The 26,016-nt window shown below is 37.9% G+C and overlaps 1 protein-coding gene and 1 long non-coding RNA gene across 2 annotated transcripts in view; both read right to left on the bottom strand.

Annotated features, from left to right (window-relative positions):
* Positions 1-20,366, bottom strand: part of LOC134793037 (uncharacterized) — a 209,016-nt gene extending 188,650 nt beyond the window's left edge. Inside the window, exon 1 of the long non-coding RNA XR_010144493.1 lies at positions 20,066-20,366. This is a non-coding gene — a long non-coding RNA (uncharacterized LOC134793037). The remainder of the gene's footprint in view (positions 1-20,065) is intronic.
* Positions 1-26,016, bottom strand: part of LOC134793005 (protein tiptop-like) — a 371,990-nt gene that overhangs the window by 233,953 nt on the left and 112,021 nt on the right. The gene's annotated exons all lie outside the window — the stretch shown is intronic.

Here is a 26,016-nt window from a genome sequence, read left to right as displayed (position 1 = left end):
TTAGCAAAGGCATTGTTTACCAAGTTTTAAGTAGTTTTAGAATAAATAAATAAAAATAAAAAGGCTTTACAGATCCTCTGTCAGCGTTTGCGTCGGGCACTCAACGCGCTCTCCATTTAAAGCTCCTCGTTATGAAAATGTCGAGCAATTTTGGACTTGAAAATAGCGAGTGACCTGTTTTAGTGTTTTATTAGGTTTATAGTTATTATTAATACGGAGTTTAGTTTTAATTTTGGGGCAGACTGTACATTGCTAATGCTAAATGGTGTGGAACTAAACAGGTTTTGGCCGCAGAAATTTATTTATTTGAAATGTTTACTTATATCCAATTTTATTGGATTGGTGGAAGTTATTCAAAGTTTTAAATATTCCTATGACCATTATTAGGTTCCATGCTAAGGTTTGATTAACTTTACATCTATTCAACTACAATGTTTTTAGGATTCCGTACCTACCTCAAAAGGTAAAAAACGGACCCCTATAGGATCACTTTGTTGTCCGTCCGTCCGTCTGTCCATCCGTTCGTCTGTCTATCAAGACCCTTTATCTCAAGAACGCGTTGAGATCGCGCGAGATATCGAGTTGAAATTAAAACGATATGCTCAGGTCTATGGTCCCTATAAGCTGTGAAAAAAAATCGAAGTAACATTTCACATTTACCTATAATAAGTCAAAATAAAAATTACCTTACCAAGCGTCATTGAGAAGTTTACCTTTTGAAAGCATCTCAAAAACCATCTACCAAGCACTCCCGCTGTAAACGAAGCCCCCCCTGATTTCAAGTTATGCAAATAAGGTATTAGCAAGCATCACAAGGCTTCAGCTGTCATTTCAGCACAGAATTATCGTGACAGACATGTTTATTCATGTTCGGGGCTAAAAGTGGAAATGTTGTTGATGTGTTCGCGAACTATAGAGGTTGACGAAATGTTAAGAGATCGAGGTTACTTTATTGCAGGTAGTAGAATTATAAAAATAACATTAAATAATTATAAGTACTTATAAAATAAAACTTATATAACTAGACCTAACTCAAAAATAAAAAGACTAAAAACTACCCTCTAACCCTTGGCCTTTCGGCTAGGTGCCGATCATAGTACAGTGGAAACTGGATAAGTGGAATCGCAAGGGACCGGCTGTTTAGTTCCGCTTATCCAGGTTTTCCATTTATCCAGTTTTCCACTTAACCAGGTTCAAATAAAACGTTTTCTCACTTACAGAGGCTCTCGCTAACAGAGGTTGTGGATGCTAGTAATGTCGCTTATAGAGGTCACGTATGGTATGATCAAGACTTAAATAAGCATCTTTTATTAAATATGTATGTAGATATGTATGTATTAACAAAAATAGGTATGTAATCCTGACTTTAAAAAAAGCAATACTGTAAATAATCCACAGTACCTATTACTCGTATACAATTTTCAAAATTACAAAAACAAAATCACTCCTAATATTTATTTATGCAAGAGAAACCAGTATGGTTAAATAAATCAATGTACCGATTGTACTTTAATGCAAAAAAACTGAACGATGTGTGATCTCATACAAAATACGTAGTTAAAACACGAACCATAATGTTAACGAAACAAACTACCCTCCTTGTGACGGTTTATTAAAAATACAAATTTTATAACGCCGAGCTATTCCACTCATAGAGGTTTCGGAGACGGCTGCTTCCAGTTACAGAGGTAAAAATAAGAAATTTTCGAAAAAAATGGATTTCGCTTATAGAGGTCCCAAAATTCCACTTATAGAGGTAATTCGTTGCCAAGGGACTGGAACCGAGAACTTGGGTCCACTTAAAGAGGTTTTCCACTAACCCAGGTTCCACTTATCCAGTTTCCACTGTAGTATAGTTAGTTAGCATCAAATGTCACTATTAAAACCTCACATTTCTGACAAGCCACAGAGGAGAAGATACTAGTATGTCTATACCTACAGTCAAGTTTAAAAATACGGGTGCATTTATCATACTCAAAAATATGTCCCATAGCTCTTATACCAGCGAATTAAGAACTACGGGACATATTTTTGAGTAAGTTGTATGCACCCATATTTTAACACTTGACTGTAGAACAATAAAACTGTGGCAAATTATTTTGAATGCAGACTGTATAGATGTATATCTGTGTGTAAAAGTATTCCTAGATGGCAAAAAAGTAGGTACTTATAACGCGTTATTTAAGTTGTTTCTACACATTATATGTTAGTAAACCCTCTATGATGCGTCCAAAAAACCGAAAATTACGGACAGCATAAATACTATTTTGTTTGAAAGTTTTTTTTTTCATGCATATGCTATTATTGCGTAATAATAACGTCAATATCGATTTAACAATAACATTCACATTTCGAACATCTCTGAAAAACAAAGGACATTGATTTGATCTCATTGGTAACGTTTTATTCAAAATAACCTTCTTGTTTAAGCTTTTCGCGCGCATCCGTGTGTTGTAATGTGTTGGTTAGTGGTTACCCATTACTTTATATTACAACATTTACAACCTCCCAATAATGTTACACTAAACTATTAACCACTCACTATTCCAATACCCCGCCAACTTAGTATTAAAATATTCCTTACAAATATATATTGAAAGGCGCAGTTAACAATGACGCCCGTTTTTAGAAGTGGCCAGAAAAGGCTAAGCTGTACAAAGACCTATAATTCTTGCGAACAGATACGTAAATAAGATGGAGTAGTTTAGATAGCTAGGAAGTGGAAATTGTCAGTGTTACAGTTAGTTATTTAGTGTAGCTACTTTCTTGTAAGAAAATTATTTGTAACTTTAAAATAAACTTTTTTAAATCATGCCCTCTCGCGAGAGGAGGCCTGTGCCCAGCAGTGGGACATATATAGGTGGTATATAGGCCGAATTATTATATAATCAATTTTACTTAAATAAAAAAAAACTGTCAAAATTTTCTAGCATATAAACGACATAATAGCTCCTTTCATGTAGGAAAAAACAACTGAACAGATTTTAATGAATGTTGATAAAAAGGTAATCTGGATATTTTAAAATCTTACTCCATGCCTTTGTGTTACCTTGTTGAAAGTAATATTTAAAAAGAAAAATTACTGAATTAAAAAAAATGCATTTTATTCGCAACTCCCAGTAACCTCACACACGCCTACAGACACACACTAATGACACGTATAGATATATGGTTAATCACAACCTCCTTTAAAAACTAATTGACACATTTCAAAATGCCCTTTATTCCCACCTAACTACAAAAGATCTTACTTCAATACTAAATTCACAGCACTTACGACCTTTTGTAAGTAAACATTTTGTTCTTGGTCGTGGATCAGATACGTGCGCATGCAGAGACATCTGCCGTCGACGATCTATGGTCTTCGGGTCCGTCCGCCGCTCCGGTGAGCGAGCGGGACGTGGCCATATACGTGTGTAGCGCTGTCTCGCTTGCACACAGGAGTGGCACATCAGTGTGATAAGCGTATGGCTCAAATCGCGGGATCGTGCTACGTATAGTTGATGATGTATATGTATGTATATGCAAGGCGCTTTAGATATAGCACAGCATAGTTGCTGATATATATAAATCCATAGTCTACCACTGGAATTTACTGGTGTATTCGTCTTACAGTCCATCTAAGTTGACTTTGCATCAATTAGAACAGAATAAAAGTGAGGTAGTGTCAGTATATTATTATACGTCATATTTTCATAGGAATTTTACAATTACCCTTTTAAAAAATTTGCTACTGAATTAACAACCTTGAATTTGTAATTGAAGGCCAAATTGCCTGTGACGTATACGGGACAAGGCATACGAAGTATTAATGATGACATTGCCGCACTTAGTCAGTACAAATGAAATGCATAATTAGCATGGTTCGACTCTAATTTGTATTTGTGTCTCCTTGACGAAGCCTGCGTTGCTGGTCACAAACTATGGATTCCTCATTTTTAGGGTTCCGTGCCCAAAAGGTAAAAACGGGACGCTATTACTAAGACTCCGCTGTCCGTCCGTCTGTCTGTCTGTCACCAGGCTGTAAAGGCCCCAGTACACAATGGGCCATCGCCGGCCACTCCAAGGGACGCATTTATGCGTTAGAGGGAGCAAGTGATATTGCTATCTCATTCTACCGCATGGCTGCGTCCCTTGGAGTGGCCGGCGATGGCCCATTGTGTACTGGGGCCTTAACACATTCAATACCACTAAGTGCTACGGGTTACGCTCGTAGCGCGTAGCCACGGTTTCGTCGTATGTAGCGCGTAGTCGCTACGAACAGTGTACCCGACAGTCGGGTTCTTGGTGTTGAATGTGTTAACTCATGAACCCTTATAGCTAGACAGTTGAAATTTTCACAGATGATGTATTTCTGTTGCCATTATAACAACAAATACTAAAAACAAAATAAAATAAAAATTTACGATGGGCTCCCATACAACAAACGTGATTTTTTTTGCCGTTTTTGCGTAATGGTACGGAACCCTTCGTGCGCGAGTCCGACTCGCACTTGGCCGGTTTTTGTCGCATGATTTCGTGACGATATTTATACAAATTAATGTCTATACACTCGTAGTTACAAATACACTAGTTACCTTAAGCCAACTACATACAATCCTGCAGCATGTATGTACCTGGCTTTACCGATCAAGCGGTAAAACCTAGGTAACTCGCACAGCAGACCGACCGGTATAAATAGCCTCGCTTGTTAGCGCCACAATTAATGTGCCGTCTCGGTCGCCATTATGATTTCGTATGGGAAATCGTTTCAACTGACGGCAGATTTGTTGTAAGATATTGAGCTGTTATAGATATCGTTGGATAGATTGTGGTTGTTTGAAGATGGAATTGGAGATTATAATCGATTTTCTTGGTGTTTATGAATGGGTGGAACAGATATACAACTTAAGGTATAAAAAAAGAAAAAGACAAACTACAGTTTGATGTGATGACAGATGATTAGTAGAAATATTTTGGTAGAGAGCTACAAAAATAACTGAAATAAACTCATTATCTCTTTTTAATAAGGATTACGAATGGTATTGTTTTTAAATAAACATTTTGTTTTTTTTTAAACTTGCCTTAAGAAGAAGTATCTTCTTCTTCCTCGATTTGTCATAACACTCATAACTGAGGGTCGCGACCACAAGGAAAAGAAAAAAAGTATAAAGAAGTAGTAAGAAGTATATTCCAATATTTTCTTTTCGATTCAGAAATATCACTCGGTTGGTTAAATTCATAATTTTACTGTCATTTTCTTACCAGGTCTGAGGTGAGGTTTTCTGTACCTCATGTCTTCTTATCTTTACTTACCTGTAACAAAAAATATTATGTTACTTTATGATAGGTACAGGTAGGCAGGTATGATAGGTAGGTTGGATCTCTTTAAATCGAGAGTGAATAGACATCTCTTAGGTAAGAATGTTCCATCCTAGACTGCATCGGCACTTACCATCAGGTGATATTGTGGTCAAATGTTTACCTTTCTCCAATAAAAATAAAAAACAATGATATAATAACAAAACATATTAGGCTACTTTTTTAAGGTAGATTATAATGGACTCAATTATATTAGAATATCATTATTACCTAAACATAACCAACAATTTACATTTATACCTTATTACGTAGGAGTAAAGTGCAAAAGTGTTAACATATATTTGACCTCGATTGTACTACATCTGTATTTTTGACCTCAAGTCAGACTTCTATAGTTATTCTAGTTCGTTGTTCTGGATAATCTGGATTGAATATATTGTCATTTTTGACATACAATAGTTACGAAATTAACTAATAATGGTGTCGTTTTGGCAGTAAACGGTATACGGGTTTAATCCCGCACGGAAGTATATTCCTGGATCGATGATAACCAGTTAACCTAACTAACGAGCTCCGAACAATTCTAATCATCGACCAGTCGCATTAGCCCTGAATTAGTACCATCGTCTATTCACTGTCCATTTGTGAGCCCTATTCCGACGACATAGAGTATACATAAGGTCAGTTATTACCGAAGCATCGATAGCTTTACCATCACGCTGTTATTTGACGATGTTTAAACCTTATTACAAGGGAATAAGGTTCAAATAAGGTCAGGTATTACCGAGGCATCGATAACGTTATGGGGTGCCGGCATGCGAGGTAATTTTACTAGAATTATGGGAGCTGATGTACAGTGCATATGTATGCTGTCAAACGAATAGCAAGCTGTTGAGTGGCTTGAAATAACTTTGCAATTTAAACAATCGCTTTTGTATTTTGTTACAGTCAACCAGTTGATTTCTGGGCCACTTAGTACCCTGGTGACAATGATATAAGATTCCTTGCGGCTTTTATATGGGTTGTCACTGTGACAAAGTGCGAAATGGCCCAGAAAATAAATGAGATAGGTCGACTGACTTAGATTTTCATGGTTGACAAGTGATATTGGCTGAATACAGGTACCTTAAGGGAGTCTGGAGGATTAATAATATAATGTATCGGATCAGACATATTTAAAGCATTAAATTACATAAATATAAAAAAAACATACAAACACGCACACCACAGACAGGTGTATGGTAACGTAAATATACAAGTGCTTTTTGACACTAACCTAATATCAAACCCATCTGCATAGAGAAGTGAAAACCTTTGTTATTTAAAAAAATTACTGACGTACTTATGTCGAGTAGGTTATCAATTTATAGAAATTTGAAATTCGTTTGTAGATTTCTTTGGTTCTTTTTCATTTTGAATTACCATTAAGGATTTACAACTGTTCAAAATTGCTAACGGGTGCTAAAAAATGGCTCTTTGTCGCTAACAGATACCACAAAGGCGTTGTATCAAGGTATGGGTCTGACTTGTCCTATACGGTGCACGGTGCGGCGAGGGAGGAACAGATCGTGGTAATTTTTTGCATACAGACAGTTTATGACCCGGGGGTGGGAGAGACTGTGTCCATGTCGGAAAATGAAAGCGAGTTTAGTAGAAATTTGAGAACAGTGAAGGTGAAACTCGAATGACAACTGCATTAAATACTGTTACGGCATATGGCTGTTCGTAGCTGAATTCCGCTAATAGGACCTTCCTTCCTACCGGATCTTCAATCCGTCATTTATTTTTTATTAAGTAATAAGACAGTGACGCTTACTGTGTGCCTCATAAGAAGGTTCAAAGTCACCCAAAGGGCAATGGAGAGGGCTATGATTGAAGTCTCTCTGCGTGATCGCATCAGAAATGAGGCCATCCGCAGCAGAACCAAAGTAACCGATGTAGCCCGCCGAATCGCTAAACTTAAGTGGCAGTGGGCGGGGCACATTGCCCGTAGAACCGATGGCCGTTGGGGCGGAAAGGTTCTCGAGTGGCGACCACGTACCGGAAGGCGCAGCGTGGGTAGACCCACCACAAGGTGGACTGACGACCTGGTAAAGGTCGCGGGAGTCCGCTGGATGCGGGTGGCGCAGGACCGGTCATTGTGGCACTCTTTGGGGGAGGCCTAAGTCCAGCAGTGGCGTCCTCTGGCTGATATGATGATGATAAATAAGACAGTGACAGCGCCCGCGTTAAAGCCGCAGCAATAATGTTGCAACAGTAATGCAGTTGCAAATGCAATCCGAACGTCACCTTTAGTCGCTCTTTTAGCACGTTCGGGGTTACTGACCTAAGATTGGTTGGCAACTTATTTATACAGGTTGATCAGAAACATATTGCAACTCATAGCAGTTATAGGTTAGTTATTTTCTACTAAGCTTCAAACATTACGTATTGTATTTGAAGAGTAGGCAATGAAATTATTTAATTTTTTATTTTCCTCAGATAGGTATTGCTCAAAAACAATTAGGTGCACTGCACGCAGACCTGAAGTTTAAAATTTATTTGTAATGGATTTCTTGAGATTTACGCGTTAAATGTGTATCGCAAAAAAAAGAATAATATGAAATCCTGGCCGCCAATACCATTTCAAACTCTACAAAACGATTTTCGGACCAACAATCGTCTGTTAGTTCGTACTTTAGTACATTAGATCTATAAGTAAGTACTGTCCAAGACCCAGCGCAAGCGCCGAGTCCACAGAAGGCGTTCATTAAGCTAATTACAGGGTTTTGTCGGTGAAAGTATGCTCATTAGGCCGTGTACTGGACGCCGTTTTTGGCCATTTTGGAATCATTAGTAGTTAAAACAAATAATATGGCACGTCGGATAAATTCTGTAAAGAAGGAGCGAAAAAAATCATGTGTGACTTTTATCCCGCATACAGCGCATACTGAATATCAGTTTCTTTATAAATTCGCATGTATGCAATTACAGTCACCTCAGTCTTATATATTTTATCGCCTGCCATTTTCAAATTTCCACCTTTCCTTACTACCTCAAGAATATCAGAGATAATAAACCCGACGTGAGATCGAAGCAAAGATTGATGGGCGGGACGCATGACGGACGGCGCGGGGAAATTGCATCGCCACTCAGATGCACCTGAGACCGTGGTGCATGTGCATTGTATGCACGTAAGGATGTTTTCTTAAGGTAGCGGTGAAGGTGTTTAAAAAAAATGCTGAATGGTGTAGGTACTATGTAAGGATTTTTTAAGAATATTTGTGTAGGTGTGATGCACCCAATGATGAGTATATCTACGCCATTTAATTAAACGTATCCACCTGAGATCGTGCATGGTATGTATGTAAGGTTGTTTTCTTAAGGTTACGGTTGAGGTTTTTGAAAGAATGTTGACACTAGTGTGACGTGTGGGGAGTATTTGACACTGATGTATGCGATAATTTTGAACTGGGCTGTCATATTCCCACACGCGATAAATTTTAGATTAAGGTAAAGTAATTTTAATATTGACAAGGCTAAATTTAAGATAGGTACTACTACTACGTCACACGACAGGTCAAATATCACTTGAATTAGTTTTTCAATCAGATTAACATACTGATTAAACAAATGATCCCCTTGTGCAAAAATATGAACACTTTTGTACGAAAAATGTTGATAATTTTCTCTCTTCTATTCTTAATACCCTTTTCTTTAATGTTCCTAAACTTTCCACTATGTCATCAACTCATACGACAGGTCAAAGATCACTGCAATGAGTTTTTCAGTCAGATTAGCGAGCCGATTAATGATCCACTTTTGCAGAAATATGATCGGTTCGATTTGGCCCGCGAGGCAGCTCCGCATGCCAGGTCACACTATTCCATCGATGAGTTATGCTGGTAGGTTAATTAACCAAAGAATGAACTTTACAATCAAAGAATGAACATAGATATTTAAAAAATGCTGTGTATATTATGTCAAAACTTCACCATTTTAAAGTTTAAAGTTCTCATCGTGCCAGCAATGCGACTAGATACGACAGCAACACGACATTCGGCCCGATCCGAACTTTAAGATACGTCAAATATTACGTCTAGATACGATATGGACTAGATATGTCAAAAGTGACGTTTTTGTTTGAAGAAACGTCACTTTTGACACTGACATAGCTAACGTTGTAAGCAGTAACTTTGCAGCAGCGATTCTCTTGCAGTCTCAATCCAAATGAAACCTTTATTTATGTACGTACTCATATTCACGAAATATTCACATTATTTCTGGTAATAAAACACGTCAATATATCAGAATGATTTACACCGACATAATGTTAAGTTTTCATAATACCTGACCTGCCATACCTAACTCGTATTGGGTAACGCGAAAGGTGAACACTTCATGGCGTGAAATACGAGCAAGCTGCTACATACATGTTATCGCATGAGGAAATAGTGTAGGGAAGAAAATAATACACATTATTTAAAAAATCCTACATATTAGGTACCTATGTAAAATTGTACCATCACGCTCCAAGATTGTTATGCCACTTAGGCCCACTTGCACCATTCCACTAACCCGGGCTTAACCGGTTAAACCTGGAGTTACCATGGTTACCAGTACAATTTGACACTGGGTTGACGGTTAAACCGCTTAATCCCGGGTTAGTGGGATGGTGCAAGTGGGCCTTAGGGTCCTAACAATCGCGGTCCTAACTAAATTGGTTATTCAATACATGCGCTAAGAAATGTCCAACTTAGCTAGAACCCTAAATGGCTCAACCATCACGGAGCGTGACTGTATTGTTGGACCAATTAGGTACTTACACAAAACAATCTAGTATCACGATAAAATGTTGTGAAAAGGTCATTTTATCGAGAAATTGATATTAAATTTCGCTTTTTGAATTAGGTACATACGTAAATAGCTAGGACACATTGTCCTAGCAATCCTAGTTAGCATGCCTCATTCTTCGAGCATTTAGTAAATGAAGACGTCATCGCTGTCATTTTCTTTACGAAACAGTATGCCGATTTTTGCGGGGGAGGGGATGTCAAATGTATTGCTATTTCTACATGATTTGTACGTAACGTACAAATAGCCATGTCAGTCCATACAAAAGTTTGCACAATTGTGCAGGTTTTTCGGCAGGGGGTAAGCTCTTAAAGGCGACTCCAGTTATAAAATCGTCGGGTGACAAACAAAAGTCCCTAACTAACACCATTGAAATTATTCGACAATAAACCGTGTTACAAGTGTAATAAAGTGCATTGTTACTTTAATTTTTTGATAGTACTTAGTGACTTTTGCTTGTCACCCGACGAAATGCTCTAAGGTCTCATTAGACATGCTTACAAACCTACGTCTAACACAAAAGAATATTCAGGTAAAAAGACTAAAAAACTCATTTCTATCCTCACAAACCTAAGCTCACCAAATCGCGCCAAAACAGAGCGCGTAAAAACAGAACCTAGCTTTATCTTTATTATTAGTCTGCCTCGCAAAATTATGACGACTGCAGGAGTTTACCCTGTCCCTTTCCAACTCGGCTGGATCCTGCATCTGTCTCTCTCACACTCGTATGCACGTCTTGCAGTGATTGTGGGGATCACCGTCTAGGGACGCGAATGCTGGTGGTTTAAGACCGTGAGGGGTAGTTTCAGTTTTGTATTTAGTTTCGAGTCTTATCTTGCCCGGAAGGGGTCTTATCATTATTTTTTTTAATTGAATTAATTTTGAAATGTGTTGGCGGGATAATGGGTAAAGGTGTTGGAATGGCTTTGTAATTGTGAGAATGAGTTTTTTAAAAGATTTCAGGTTATTTTATGGAAAACATGGAAAGTTTGTTGGAAGAAACTTGACTGGTCGATGTATGTATAAGTAAACTATTAGATCGTTGTGTTATTAACCCTACTCTGTACTCTGTTTGTCTGTCTGTCTATCTGTATGTTCGTGTGTCTGTATGTTTTATGAAATTTTGTGTCGTCTCAAAATTTATGAACAGACGAGGTATGTGTACCTACAAGTCCCGTTTATGTAAATAATATAGAAAAGCATCTGACATATTGGCGTTGGCTACATTACGATATGAAGATGATTTATTTGTTGCATCATGCCGATGTAATCTCACTTCTTGTTAAACCCTAACTAGACTTGCTATAATCTATAGTTATTATCGTTTGTGGTTAATAAGGTGTATTCAGGTGATTTTAAACCAGTCCAGAACGTCGAATGATTTTTTCATTTCATTTCATTTATTTCATGCAAAAAACCATGGTTATAAAAGGTGTTACATAAACGTTTGGTACATAGTCAGTGCAAGGGCGTAGCACTGTTTTAAAAACTAGTTAAAAACTAAAAAGTTTATTTATACAAAACAAGATATGTATGTTTAAGTTGGTAGTTTAGGTTCAGGCGGAGTATGTCACTTTCTTAGGACGTCACATTCTAAGGACGTCACATTCTGAGTTCGTCACTTTCTGAGTACGTCACTTTCTGAGAACGCCACTTTCTGAGGACGTCACTTTCTGAGTTCGTCACTTTCTGAGTACGTCACTTTCTGAGAACGCCACTTTCTGAGTACGTCACTTTCTGAGTACGTCACTTTCTGAGTACGTCACTTTCTGAGAACGCCACTTTCTGAGTACGTCACTTTCTGAGTACGTCACTTTCTGAGAACGCCACTTTCTGAGTACGTCACTTTCTGAGGACGTCACTTTCTGAGAACGCCACTTTCTGAGGACGTCACTTTCTGAGTACGTCGCGTTTTTTAGCATAGGTACGATTTAACAGTATAATATGCCTGCACGAAAAATGTATACTGCCAGCAACCAGATTAACTGTTCGACATACGGTCGCTTTTATATCCTACATACCAATAGCAATCTCTGTTTGCCTTACACCTGACTGTAGAGAATTCCATTTGGCAAAACGTCCTATGTTTCGTGCAATAAAGTGAAAAATAGAGAAATAAATAATAAAAAAAGGCTGCTATTTAACTGATCACCAGATTTAATAAAATTTAATACCAAATAAATCTACTTTACCACCCTAAAATAATAAACGATCACCAAAATAATAACACCATTTTAATGTGAAATGATTACCAATTTTATTACATTTTACTATCCTATTAAAGGAAATGACACCAAACTAATCATTATTAACCCAAAAATTGTAAATGATTACCAAATTTCAAACTCCATTTTAATGTGAAATGATAACCATTTTTTTACATCTTGCTATCCTATTAAATAAAATGACACCAAAATAATCATTGTAAACCCAAAAATAGTAAATGACCACCAAAATTAGAACTCCATTTTAATGTAAAATTCTAACCAAATTTTTAAATCTTGCTATCCTATTAAAGCAAATGACTCCAAAATAATAATTGTAAACCCAAAAATAGTAAATGACCACCAAAATTGTAACAACATTTTAATTAAAAATGTGCAAATATTTAATATATCGTTATCCTATTAAATTGATTAATCCACTTCGTTATCTTTTTCTAACCTAACCTAACCCACTTTTCTAGTAGCATTTCGTTTCTGTATGGGTTGCAGTTCAAACCTAACCTAACCCACTTTTCTAGTAGCATTTCGTTTCTGTAAGGGTCGCAGTTCAAACCTAACCTAACCCACTTTTCTAGTAGCATTTCTTTTCTGTATGGGTCGCAGTTCAAACCTAACCTAACCCACTTTTCTAGTAGCATTTCGTTTCTGTAAGGGTCGCAGTTCAAACCTAACCGAACTCACTTTTCTAGTAGCATTTCGTTTCTGTATGGGTTGCAGTTCAAACCTAACCTAACCCACTTTTCTAGTAGCATTTCGTTTCTGTATGGGTCGCAGTTCAAACCTAACCTAACCCACTTTTCTAGTAGAATTTCGTTTCTGTATGGGTCGCAGTTCAAACCTAACCTAACCTACTTTTCTAGTAGCATTTCGTTTCTGTAAGGGTCGCAGTTTAAACCTGACCTAACCCACTTTTCTAGTAAGTAGCATTTCTTTTCTGTAAGGGTCGCAGTTCAAACCTAACCTAACCCACTTTTCTAGTAGTATTTCTTTTCTGTAAGGGTCGCAGTTCAAACCTAACCTAACCCACTTTTCTAGTAGCATTTCTTTTCTGTAAGGGTCGCAGTTCAAACCTAACCTAACCCACTATTCTAGTAGCATTTCAGTATGCAACTAGAAGAGTAGGTTAGGTTAGGTAGGTATGCGGTGCGGGGTACGGGGGGTTGAGCGGGAGGGGCTAGTAATTTTGGCATCATTTTACTTTATTTGGTAATATGTATACATTTTTTGGTAATCATAGTGGTTTATTTAGGTGAAAATATCGCATTAATTTGGTCTTCAAGATTTGGTGATCATTAATGATTTTTGGTTATCATTCAATATATTTGGTATTCGAATACAATTTGAAGTGCAGTCGTAATTACAACGGTGGTACTTTTGTAATTTTAGGCCTTATTTTTTTGCTGTTCAGTAATTTTTTTTGGTAAGCATGATTTTTTTATTTAGGGTACCAAAGTATTTTTTGGTGGTCATTATATTTGTAGCCATAAAAAAACAATCTAATTATGTTTAAAACATTATTTAATTCAGAATACTTAGAAACTACAAGCAGCAAAACATTTAGCCACAGATTGGAGTTAGGCCGGCAACAGCTTCGATTGAATACACATAAATGTTTCGCACAGTAGGAACCATGATTTTATCATTCTCCGCTGTGATTAGCTGGTGAAGGTATCACGGCAAGCTCGCTGACACCAGTAGAAGGACATTCCCACATATTTACATTTAAACGGACTGCCGCTCCTTTCGTGACAACATATTCTTCAACATACCGCGTCTTCTGTCATGTCTCCATAAACTCACGTCTTTTTTTCTGATGATAGTGTAAATTTTGGATATCTGCGTATAAAAATCAGCTCTTGCAGTTTTGGTTCAGACAATATTTCTTCTCGTGTCACCTGTGGAGAATAGGCGTCAAAGGATTTTTTCTTCATATCGGCAACGGCATATTCAGAATATATGTTCAGCCATCAATCACTTCTGCGTATGGAGTGATCCATACTCTCATAGTTCTCATGTTCTGCATATATTTAATGTAATTTATTTGTTTGTTTTCTTCCTATATAGGTTACACGATGAATTTTTAAATTAATATAACATTGTACTTTTAGCCTGATAATAAAAATCTATCATGTCGCCGATTTGACATCGCTGATTTTTTTTCTATTTAAAATCCGAAACTACAAAAAGGTTATAAAGTTTGTCAAAGGACTGTCTCATTTCAAACATAGACAGAGATAAACATACTATCTTTGTCTTACACTAGTACTAGCACCCAAAAGAAAAGGATGAGTGTAGTTTTTATTGTTCTTATTTAATGAAAAAAATTGTTTGACCACTTACAGTCCGTTAACTCTCAGAATGAACTTCGTTTTTCGGGTAAAATCGGACGTATTCGCGTAATAGAAAATGACAGCGTCGTACTGATTTAGTTGCAACTTGCAATCCAACACTCAAAACTATACAGGGTGGTCTATACCACAACGTCCAAATTTTTTTTTAGATTCCTCAATTCAATTATAGAATATGTATGTTAGCCGGTTTGTCGTAGTTTTCGAGTTATGAATTTTTGAACTTTTAACTTTTGTTAAGAAATTCCGGCCCGAACCAATTAATTTATTTAAAAAAACTATTGAACTTTTTTGAATGTTTCTTTTTATAACATAATCCTTTACAAACGACGCAGTTTGCTAAAAAAATCAGCATCCTCACTTGGCTGCGAGTTGGAAAAAAAGACAAAAGTCAAAGTTTTACGTTCAAGCAGGTCAAGTTTAGATTTTACCTAATTAAAAAAAACATGCGAGTTCAACGACTTTTGGTTATTTTAGAAACTGCTAGTCCCTAAGTTTTTTTTAAAGGTAAAAAAAAGTGACAATAGTCATAATTTGACAGAGTCACCGGTCAAAGGAATCGAGGTGGAAAGTTCCCAAATTAGTAATCTGATAAGAATCTAAAAAAAAACAACGGGATGCACTCCGGGAGTGCCGGCAGAAGTGAAAACTGAAGTGAAAACTCAATGACATTGTAACAGTTTTTCGATCAGGTCACGTGTCCGTCTTACGTCTTACGAATCTTACGGTCACGTGACCTGTCGCGAGTTTAACATTTTTTCCCCATCACAAAAAGTGCACAGCGCCGCTAAAGAAGTTTTCACTTAAAAATTTTGGACATCGAGGTTTGTACCACCCTGTATAGAGTAGTTAATACCACCATAACTAGTAGGTAAATATTTAGATTCATATTAAAATATGTGACCTTTAAGTACCTACTGTATAATTATTTACAAATTAAATTTAAAATTTTTGTTTTAATTTATTTTTTTATGTTAAAGTAAATTTTAATTAAAACTAGAGATTAAATAAAAAAAACACAAACTATAAAAAATATACTTACCTACAAAAAAATATGCCTGTTATTATTACCACTCTGTATAATTTCAGCGAGAAGTAGTAAATGACGGTGTGACGTTCTGCTTTCAAATTCTGATTCTATTTTATTTAGATTATGACAAAAAGTCAAATAGCAATATAGTCATCAACCAAATATTAAGCATAACGTCATTAAATTAGGGCTTGTTTTACATTGAGACAATAGGTATCCCTAACTTCTTGCGAGTGAGTAAGAAAGCAGAACAACAGTATCACCTTCGCGTGCTACCGCCGATACCCGATGTATCTTTCTAAAATCCGAAGGTCATTCGGCCGCGACTTCATCTGCTTGGAAATATGATGATGATGATGATATCGTACCTATGCTAAAAACGTGACGTACTCAGAAAGTGACGTCCTCAGAAAGTGGCGATCTCAGAAAGTGACGTCCTCAGAAAGTGACGTACTCAGAAAGTGGCGTTCTCAGAAAGTGACGTACTCAGAAAGTGACGAACTCAGAAAGTGACGTACTCAGAAAGTGACGAACTCAGAAAGTGACGTACTCAGAAAGTGACGAACTCAGAAAGTGACGTCCTCAGAAAGTGGCGTTCTCATAAAGTGACGTACTCAGAAAGTGACGAACTCAGAATGTGACGTCCTCAGAATGTGACGTCCTAAGAAAGTGACATACTCCGCCTGAACCGTAGTTTAGTGGTAGTTGTAAACGATGTGATTGAATAATATCTATTTTCGGAATTGCTCGATGTTCGAAGATAATAATAACAATGAAATGATTACCCAGGTATGTACTATTGTAATTAGTCCTTGAGGCCTACTTGCAGAATACATTTTTGAATTTTGTTTTGAAACAAGCCTAGGTGTATTTAGATTACACGAAACTCAGTTTTACAAACAACGAGATGGATTGTAGAAACCGTTGGCAGTGCACAACCGATCATTGTGAAGATGGTTGGTGAAAGCATTTTCTTAGCAGTGACTTTCAGATAAACTATGAGGATGATGACGATGTCCATGACTTAAGCCCCATCTAAGCTTTGATTTTCATTATGAAATTGTTAATATTAATCAAACGTGTTGTCACTTTTGTACTTAATACAGTTTATTTAACCCCTTTCCAATATTTTAAATGTAAATAATTAAATGAGTTAATTAGACATCCAACCTGAGCACAAGTTTCAACATATCCCAAAGAAAACTTAAATCAGCAAAGAAACTAAATTAAAAAACTAACTCAAAATGCAATCCCCGGCCACAGACATAAAATCCAACGGGGCCAGTTTCCCGAGTTTGCAGACTTGACTTCACGAAATGACTCCGAGGTGACTGTCTGAATTAATAAGCTGTAGATCGCTTTTACGATACTTGTTCTTTTTTATTATTTTGTATACATAATGTAACTATCTCTATGTAAGGGTGGAACTTATGTTGTAAACATAGTTATAGTTTTGTTGGTTTGTCAGTTTTATTATAGGTACCTGTTATATACAGAAGCCAGAAAGCTACAAGTGGAAAAGAAAAATGCGAGGCTCCTTCACGGCAAAGAGATTTCTGAAAGGTGAACGGATAGTGTTATCTGAGTGATCTACAATTAATCGAGTACCGTCATTATAATCGTAAAGCTGGATTACAAAGTAAAACAAAATCATTAAAATGAAATAATTTTATATCAGTGACAACCCTACAAAGTTATTTACATTTTAAATTGACACGTCATGTCATTCATAGGATCTACATGCTAGGGTTGAAACATACAGATTTTTGCACTAATGTTTGACAAACTGTATCTCACAAATGGTTAGAAATATTAACGTGATTAATAAGTGAAAAATAAAGTACGTAGTCTAAACAATTCACCGTTTGCATATAAGTCCCTCATTCTGTTCCACCCGATATAGGTAGATGTTAGTATATAAGTAGTAGCAGTCAGATGAAATAAAGCTCATCAAAACCGAAAATCGTCTTGAACAATTAAAATAATTACAAGTCACAACTATCAAGCCCAATCCCCGCCCGTCAAGTCACATGTCACGTGACGTCAATTTGACGTCATATGACGTCACTTACTTATTCACCGCGTAATTACTGAGATATTACTTACGTTCATATCGATTCTGTTTTATCTTGGAAAGATGGTTAGGAGTAGTCAGATTGTGTGTTGTGGAATAAAAGCGATCTATTCCAGACAAATACTTGGATATTAATTATTTAGATATACTGTGCCTACCCCTAATGTAAGTTTCATTCGATAACTTGACCTGACGAACGCGTTTTTACAGTTTTTACCTATTTTTTGGCTAGTGTAAAAAAATCTCGCACCCAAACCCCGGGGTATGTTTATGACAACCCTAATTTATATAGCTTTAAGACATGTGCGACATGCGGCGGGCAACTGACCGACGACACCCGTGATTTGTGGTAGCCCTGCTGCTGACGTGCCAATTGTCTCCGTCTTGAGACGGCGCGACTCACGAGCGACAAGCGACGTTGCTCATGTGGTCTAAGTTAGCAACTGACCGACGACACCCGTGATTTGTGGTAGCCCTGCTGCTGACGTGCCAATTGTCTCCGTCTTGAGACGGCGCGACTCACGAGCGACAAGCGACGTTGCTCTTGTGGTCTAAGTTAGCAACTGACCGTCAACACGCGTGATTTGTGGTAACTCTGCTGCTGACGTGCCAATTGTCTCCGTCTTGAGACGGCACGAGCACGAGCGACAAGCGATGTTAATCATGTGGTCTAAGTTAAAAATAAACAGTAAAATACTAAGAAAAAGGCAGGCAGACATAGGCGCTACTTACGTTGTCAAAAAACTCACTAGTGCCATTCTTAAATATTGATATTTTTAACGAAACTCTGCTATATATTTAATAGAATTTGATGCAACTGTCTTAACCAGTTGTTACTGTCTTAAAAAGAAGAACTTTTGACTCCACATTACAAATCTTACATAGCAAGTTTTGAAGCTATTCGGAAGTCCCTTAATTTCATAAACCCCCCTTTATTTTCATCTTTAGTTTAGGGGCAATCACTCTTGCTTCTTTACACATATCCCTAAGCATTCATGATGTTATTTAGTTAGGCAGTTTTCTTATACGCAGGAGCGACGTGCTAATTCGCATCAGTGGGATAATCGCGTTAAAATATATCTGCTTATAAGCATGCCGCTCGTTATTGACTTAAAAATACGTCAGGATCAGTCAGGGGTAGCAAATCGAGTAAACGGTTCTAGATACAAACGCTTATAAGGGCCATTATACTAATGATAATTATAATTTAGGTACCTATGCTATGCGTTGTTGTAATGTTATGTGTAAGTTTGATTTATTTTGCTCCTCTTTTTTATCTGTATATTTTTTTCTATTTCACCCGCTCCTCTTATGCACCTGCCGCTCGCTTGTGCCATTGGCCACGTTTCGCACTCTGTCACGGGCAGCGGGTTGTGTAAACGCTCCTTGATACAAACCCCTAAGGCCAGGCTAATATAGTACTACATATATTAATATTTACATTACTTAAGAATGCGAAATACGGATATTTGTGATAACAAGATATCGTGCAATTTCAATGATTACTTACATACATATACATACAATTACAAGAAACTTACGTATACGAAAGATTAAGGGCCAGTTGGACCAACCACTATTGACAGACTGTTCAGCATCAACCAGCAGTAAAGTATAAGACATCCCATTACAATCAGCGAATGTTTCAACGGTACGGACGGGTTGGTACAACCGACCCTAAGTGCGTCACAATCAGCCAGTATTTGGTATAAATACTGTTTGTCCCTAATACATTCCGTACATATAAAATAAAAATCTAATACGTACTAATGTGTGTTAGTTAGGCAACTGTTAGAGGAATCCTTAAGGCATTAAGTTTCTCCATTTTAACCTTTTTACTTCCAATAAAGTTCTAATAATTACGGCTTTGATTAGTGTCTTCGTACGAATGTTCTTTAGACGAGCGTTTCTTTTATTTTTTGCCATTATAAATACCTATTGTGAGCTTTTTTGCCACTTTTGTGTTATTTCTAGTCAGGATCGCGAGGCCTTTTCATCCTTATAGGAGAAAAAAAGTGTCCTAAAATTTCCATATATTTTCCAAACTTTCCTTTTTGTTACCGCCATACAAAGTATATGGGGAAATGGTAACACAATAGGAAAAAACTCTAGGATATTTTTATTCCATTAGGATCGAAAGAGCTCGTGATTCTGAGTAGAAATAACACAAAAGTGGCAAAAAAGGTCACAATATATAAAAATGGCAAAATATAAAAGAAACGCTCAGACAGAACATGTGTCCACAGGTACCTACAGGTCCATGTACAATCATTGACCAATTCTTTGTTTTCCCACACGTCAGCACCATACACTCAAATCAAAGCAGAAAGCACTACAAAAAACTAAGGCATCACAAAGGGTTACCAAGCACCTTACCCTCAAAAGGGTTCTAAAAAACCTTTGAAGGGGGTGTTAAAACCTTATCCGAAGGTTTAATTAAAGAGGGGGCGGGAGGGGGGTGAGGGAGTGGCCATTTCAGCGCTGTCCACTTCCGGTTAACGTATGGACTGAGTCCTGACGGAGGAAAAAGAAACGGAAAGGTGTGGAGGCGACTTTTAATTATTTTATGCTTGACGCTGTTGAGGCAAAATTTTAATTACAGATATATAAGTGAAGCTATATTTAATTTTATACAGGTTAGATACATAAATGGTTTGTTTATTTATAAAAAGCTCTTATTTATTTAAGAATTGGGTTTGTTTTGTTTTTGCTCAAAATGATTCCTCGATTCGCTATTGCGCTCATCCACACTATTAAACATATAGGAACAGACAACGCACATCTAAAACCATTGAAAGTACGACTTTGATTGCAAATGTTGCACATGCGTCAGAGGCCACTGTGGATTGCAGCATGTAATTAATATAAGTATAAATTATTTGAGGACAATCTTACACATATCGACCTAGCCCCAAACTAAGCAAAGCTTGTACTATGAGTACTAGGCGACGATATACATTAGATAAATACATACTTATACACATAGAAAACACCCATGACTTAGGAACAAATATCTGTGTCTACACACAAAATAATGCCCTTACCGGGATTCGAACCCGGGACCATCGGCTTCATAGGCAGGGTCACTACCCACAAGGCCAGACCTGTCATCAAGCGGTTTAGTGCCATCCCAACTAGCGTCTCCCTAGCGTCGGCGTCTAGTCAACTCTATGGCCGCTGCTCTACGCAACGTCGACGCAACTGCGCATCGACGTCATTTTCCATAGCGCTGACTATTAGACGCCGACGCTCAAAAGACGCTAGTGTGGGGTGGCACTAAGGGACTCATTGATAGCGGGTTTTGAAAAAAAGACATTAAAATTCTTTGGAAAAACGAATATAACACAGTCGATGAATTAAGAAACCATACCTTTTAGAAGTCTGTTAAATAAGTCAGTCTAATCACCCTATCTGTGATACTCGTAAGAGGTAAATCACATTAGTCCATCTTCCTATATGTCACATAAAAAGGACGCTGTCCTTTATAAAGCACATCGGATCAGACGCTCAATAATCGAGTAAGTGTACGGCGGCTCCCTATTTCATTATCTCCCTGTGCGTCCTTTACATGGCCTAGCATGGTGAGTGTCCTTTAGAGAGGACATAAACTTAAGTCGGATTTAAAGTCATTTATGTATAACTAAAAAAAAATAATTAAAAACCGGGCAAGTGCGAGTCGGACTCGCGCACGAAGGGTTCCGTACCATAATGCAAAAAAAAAAAAACAAAAAAAAAGCAAAAAAAAAAACGGTCACCCATCCAAATACTGACCACTCCCGACGTTGCTTAACTTTGGTCAAAAATCACGTTTGTTGTATGGGAGCCCCATTTAAATCTTTATTTTATTCTGTTTTTAGTATTTGTTGTTATAGCGGCAACAGAAATACATCATCTGTGAAAATTTCAACTGTCTAGCTATCACGGTTCGTGAGATACAGCCTGGTGACAGACGGACGGACGGACGGACGGACGGACGGACAGCGAAGTCTTAGTAATAGGGTCCCGTTTTACCCTTTGGGTACGGAACCCTAAAAATTAATCTGTTTATTTCATAAAAAAAGGCATGCATATTTACAAACTTAATTGTAACTTACTAATCGTAAATTCAAAAGATTTTTTTGAGTTAAGGAGTCTAGGTAGTCATATAGAATTAATTATACACTACTACATACTACAGTTTTATTATATTGTTACAGGATAGGGGATTCGATTGTTCTCTCATTTTAAGCATGTGTTTCTTTATAATGTATCTGACTGACTGTAACTGAGAGTTTCCGCTAATTTTAGACAAATTAAAACACATTAATCCATATTCCTATGTCACATATAAACCGACCAAGTGCGAGTCGGACTCGCGCACGAAGGGTTGCGAAACATTACGCAAGAAACAGCAAAAACATCACGTTTGTTGTATGGGAGACCCACATAAATTTATTTTATTCTGTTTTTAGAATTTGTTGTTATAGCGGCAACAGAAATACATCATCTGTGAAAATTTCAACTGTCTATCACGGTTCTTGAGTTCCGGCCTGGTGACAGACAGACGGACAATGGAGTCTTAGTAATACGGTCCCATTTTTACCCTTTAGGTACGGAACCCTAAAAGGACGCTGTCCTCATCTGATCAGACTAATGATGAGATATGGAATAATAATAAGTTTACCAACAGGCAGGGGTATGCTTCACTTGTTTGGCCGGTGCCGTAGTAAAAAACCCATATTTCCCCGTATAACCATGCTAGCCCTCCCTCGTCGCAGTTTTATTTCAACGTTCTTGAATTGTTAATGTGTCCATCTCAGCCACGATTGAAAGTGCTCGCTAGCATGGCTTTAATTAAACGTTGAAATCTGCTTTAATTCACTTCTTGTACGGTAGAGGTCTGTCAGAAAAGGTAATAGGAAAGTAGGATCCCAGTCTTAGTTGTCAAGTTATCTCGTGTGACTCGTGTCTTTAATAGGTATAGTTTGCTATTTGGTTGTGTTTTCTTTAGTGTAATCCGTTTTGTTTTACTTAATATTTTCTTTTTAGGGTTCCGTACTCAAAGGGTAATAACGGGACCCTATTACTAACACTCCACTGTCCTTCTGTCTGTCTGTCACCAGGCTCATGAACCGTGATAGTTACAATTAAAATTTTAATTTTTTTACAGATGATGTATTTCTGTTGACGCTAATAACCAAAATTAAATTTGTACGGAACCCTCGGTGGCCGAGTCCGAATCGCACTAGTCCGGTTGTCCTCTTACTCAATTACTGTGTTACTAATTACATGTTCGTCATAATCGTAGTAGTAATGCGGCGACATGATCGTCATAATCGTAGTAGTAATGCGGTTGCGAACGTCACTCATTTTATCAAGTAAATTGACAGAATACAACAGCGACAACAACGCCGCCGCAGTAATTTAGTTGTAGTTGACATCGGAATGTCATCTTTACTTTACTACAGAGCCTGATTATGATAAGCACCTCAACACAGGTGACATGTAACTGTCATACCTATATACGTGTATGTAATATATGTATGTACAGTATGTTAAGCCAGGCGACGCACAGAGCTCGACGCTAAGTGTGACGAGCTAAAGGCCAGACCACCTGTGACCATCAAGTATAATTACGTCGGAGGGGTGCTGACCTGCAGCAAGAGCGGCATTTGCTGCAAAGATTGGCTACGTCAGTCACCTGAGAGCGCACCAGCGACGCTCTCGGCGGTAGAAAAGCAGTAGCCGAAAACGGCTAGGAGATGATGATGTTAAGACATACGATTCCATACGTGTCGTCACTGTTATCAGCTCCCGACATGGGCTATTATGAGGGCCGTCGGTCAGTTATCGGGGCGCGCAGGAATCCTGCGGCAGGACGTTCAACCCGATTGGAGATGTAAAAAATTATGATGTCCTCTCTACATGAATAAATAACCTCAACTACTGAGCTTGATTATGATAAATAGCTCAACACATGTGACATGTAACTGACACCGTACATACATACACCACCTATACCTTCATGTAACATACGACTCCATACGGGTCGTCATCGTTATCAGCCCGCGCCACGGGCCATTATGACGGCCGTCGGTCAGTTATCGGGGCGCGCCGAACGCCGTTCAGTCCGATTGGGGATGTAAAAATTTATGCGCAGCGTTTGAATATTGGCCAAGGTTTTTGCTGTTTTTAGTTTCCCGTGTAACCTATGATTGGTAGATTGCAGCATCACAAGTACTGGATCAAATGCGTCAAAGGTCTTTTTAGACCATGACGATCGTCTGGATTGACGCGAATCTCACGCACGTCTTTTATCATTAACCAACTTCATTTAGCATTAACCAGATCAACATTAACTTCATTAGCATTAACTAGATCAGCGTGAGCGATCTTTAAGCTCGTATTAAAATAAGACAACACCGAATCATATTGTCAAATCTGATCAGGCTGCTGCTCAAAACCCATCGCATAGCAATCGATATATGATGCATTCCTGTTATCCCTACACATAGGGCTCGCAGAAGAATCCTCCATTTGTCACGATCTTGAGCGGCTTCTTCCAGCTCTTTCCAGCCGAGTCCAGTTGAGCCAGCCTCCTTCTCAACTGATCGCCTCCATGTAGTACAAGGCCTCCCCGACCGCCTACTGCCGGCCGCATGCCAGCGGAGACCCTACTTGGCCAGATGGCTGTCCGGCCTACGGAGAACGTGTCCGATCCAGCGTCATTTCCTTTCGAGGATCTCCCTTCCTAAGGGTTTCTGTTCCGTCATCTGCCATAGTCTGACGTTTGAGATGGTTCGTGGCCAGTAGATCCCCAGAATGCGTCGCAGGGAATTGTTTACGAATACCTGCAGACGATTGGTGACAACTTTCCTCACAAGCACTAGATATACACTAAAATGATATATTTTCACATGGCCTCCAAACGCGGCTACCTTTTTCCACAGTACTAGGCTATCATTACCAGCTAACTGATAAGGCAACTTGCCACTATTTATTGCCCCCTTACGTTTACTGGCCATTGTTTCAAGCAATGAGGAAAGGATATAATGAGTGTGTTTTTCAAACGAAGCATAAATCTGCTCGGATTGGGTGTATGGGAATTTGTGACTTGTGAAGTTGGCACAAGGTAGATTTTTGAGGGAGGGTGGAATGAGGTTAGAATAATGTTAGGAACTGTTTTGACTGGGGCTGGAGTAGTGGCTTTATTAGAAGCCTTGATTTAGCTTGTATTTGATTATATGCTAATGAATAAGTACTTACAACTAGAAAATCCTTGAATTCTTTGAAATTTTCCGACAAAAAACAATTGACAAAAAATATAGATGCGGGCGCTGTCATCTCTATCTATCAACTAGTTGATAAAAGGAGTGACGTTCGCCGCCGTATCACTGCCGCGATTATGACGTTCTATCCGTCACTCATTTTATCAAGAAATTTGACAGATACAGCGGTGTCATCAAAGTCACAGCAGTAACGTTGGAACAGTCATGCAGCCGCAGTGGACAACCGAATGTCACCATATTTCTCCTTTTAAGGGTTCCGTAACCAAAGGTTAAAAACGGGACCCTATTACTAAGACTCCACTGTCCGTCCGTCTGTCTGTCTGTTTGACACCAGGTTGTATCTCATGAATCTTGATAGCTAGACAGTTGAAATTTTCACAGATGGTGAATTTCTGTTGCCGCTATAACAACAAATACTAAAAAGTACGGAACCCTCGGTGGGCGAGTCCGACTCGACTTGTCCGGTTTTTTTTTTTATTTAACCCTCATATTATCATTTTCCTTCTTTTATATTTTTATTGGAATATGCACCAATTTTTTACAACAGGTTCAAACTATGGAAAATTACCTTAATAAAAGTAGTTTTTGAGAGATTGGGTACATTATAAACAGGAAAAACTGTTTATATGTAAAACTCCATATCGTTTTAAAAAAACAATCATGCTGATAATGATCTATTTGAAGTGACGCAAAAGCACACACAGGTGACCATTACCTCCATTATTCATAATAATAAAATTCACAAATGTAATAAAATATGATTAAATTCAATCAACTCTTGTAATTAAATAACCAGGTGTAACTGTAATTCCCAATAAATCACCTTTCGTAATGACGCTGTGCATCATCAAGACAGTTGCATTACCTGTTGCAGTTGCACATGACATATGGCCGCGATTATACCTAACACTCGCTTGATAGTTCCTGATAATATGTT

This window comes from Cydia splendana, chromosome 8 (assembly GCF_910591565.1).
Source record: "Cydia splendana chromosome 8, ilCydSple1.2, whole genome shotgun sequence".
In the NCBI taxonomy this organism is placed as follows: Eukaryota; Metazoa; Arthropoda; class Insecta; order Lepidoptera; family Tortricidae; genus Cydia; species Cydia splendana.
This window is presented reverse-complemented; position numbering and strand designations above follow the sequence as displayed.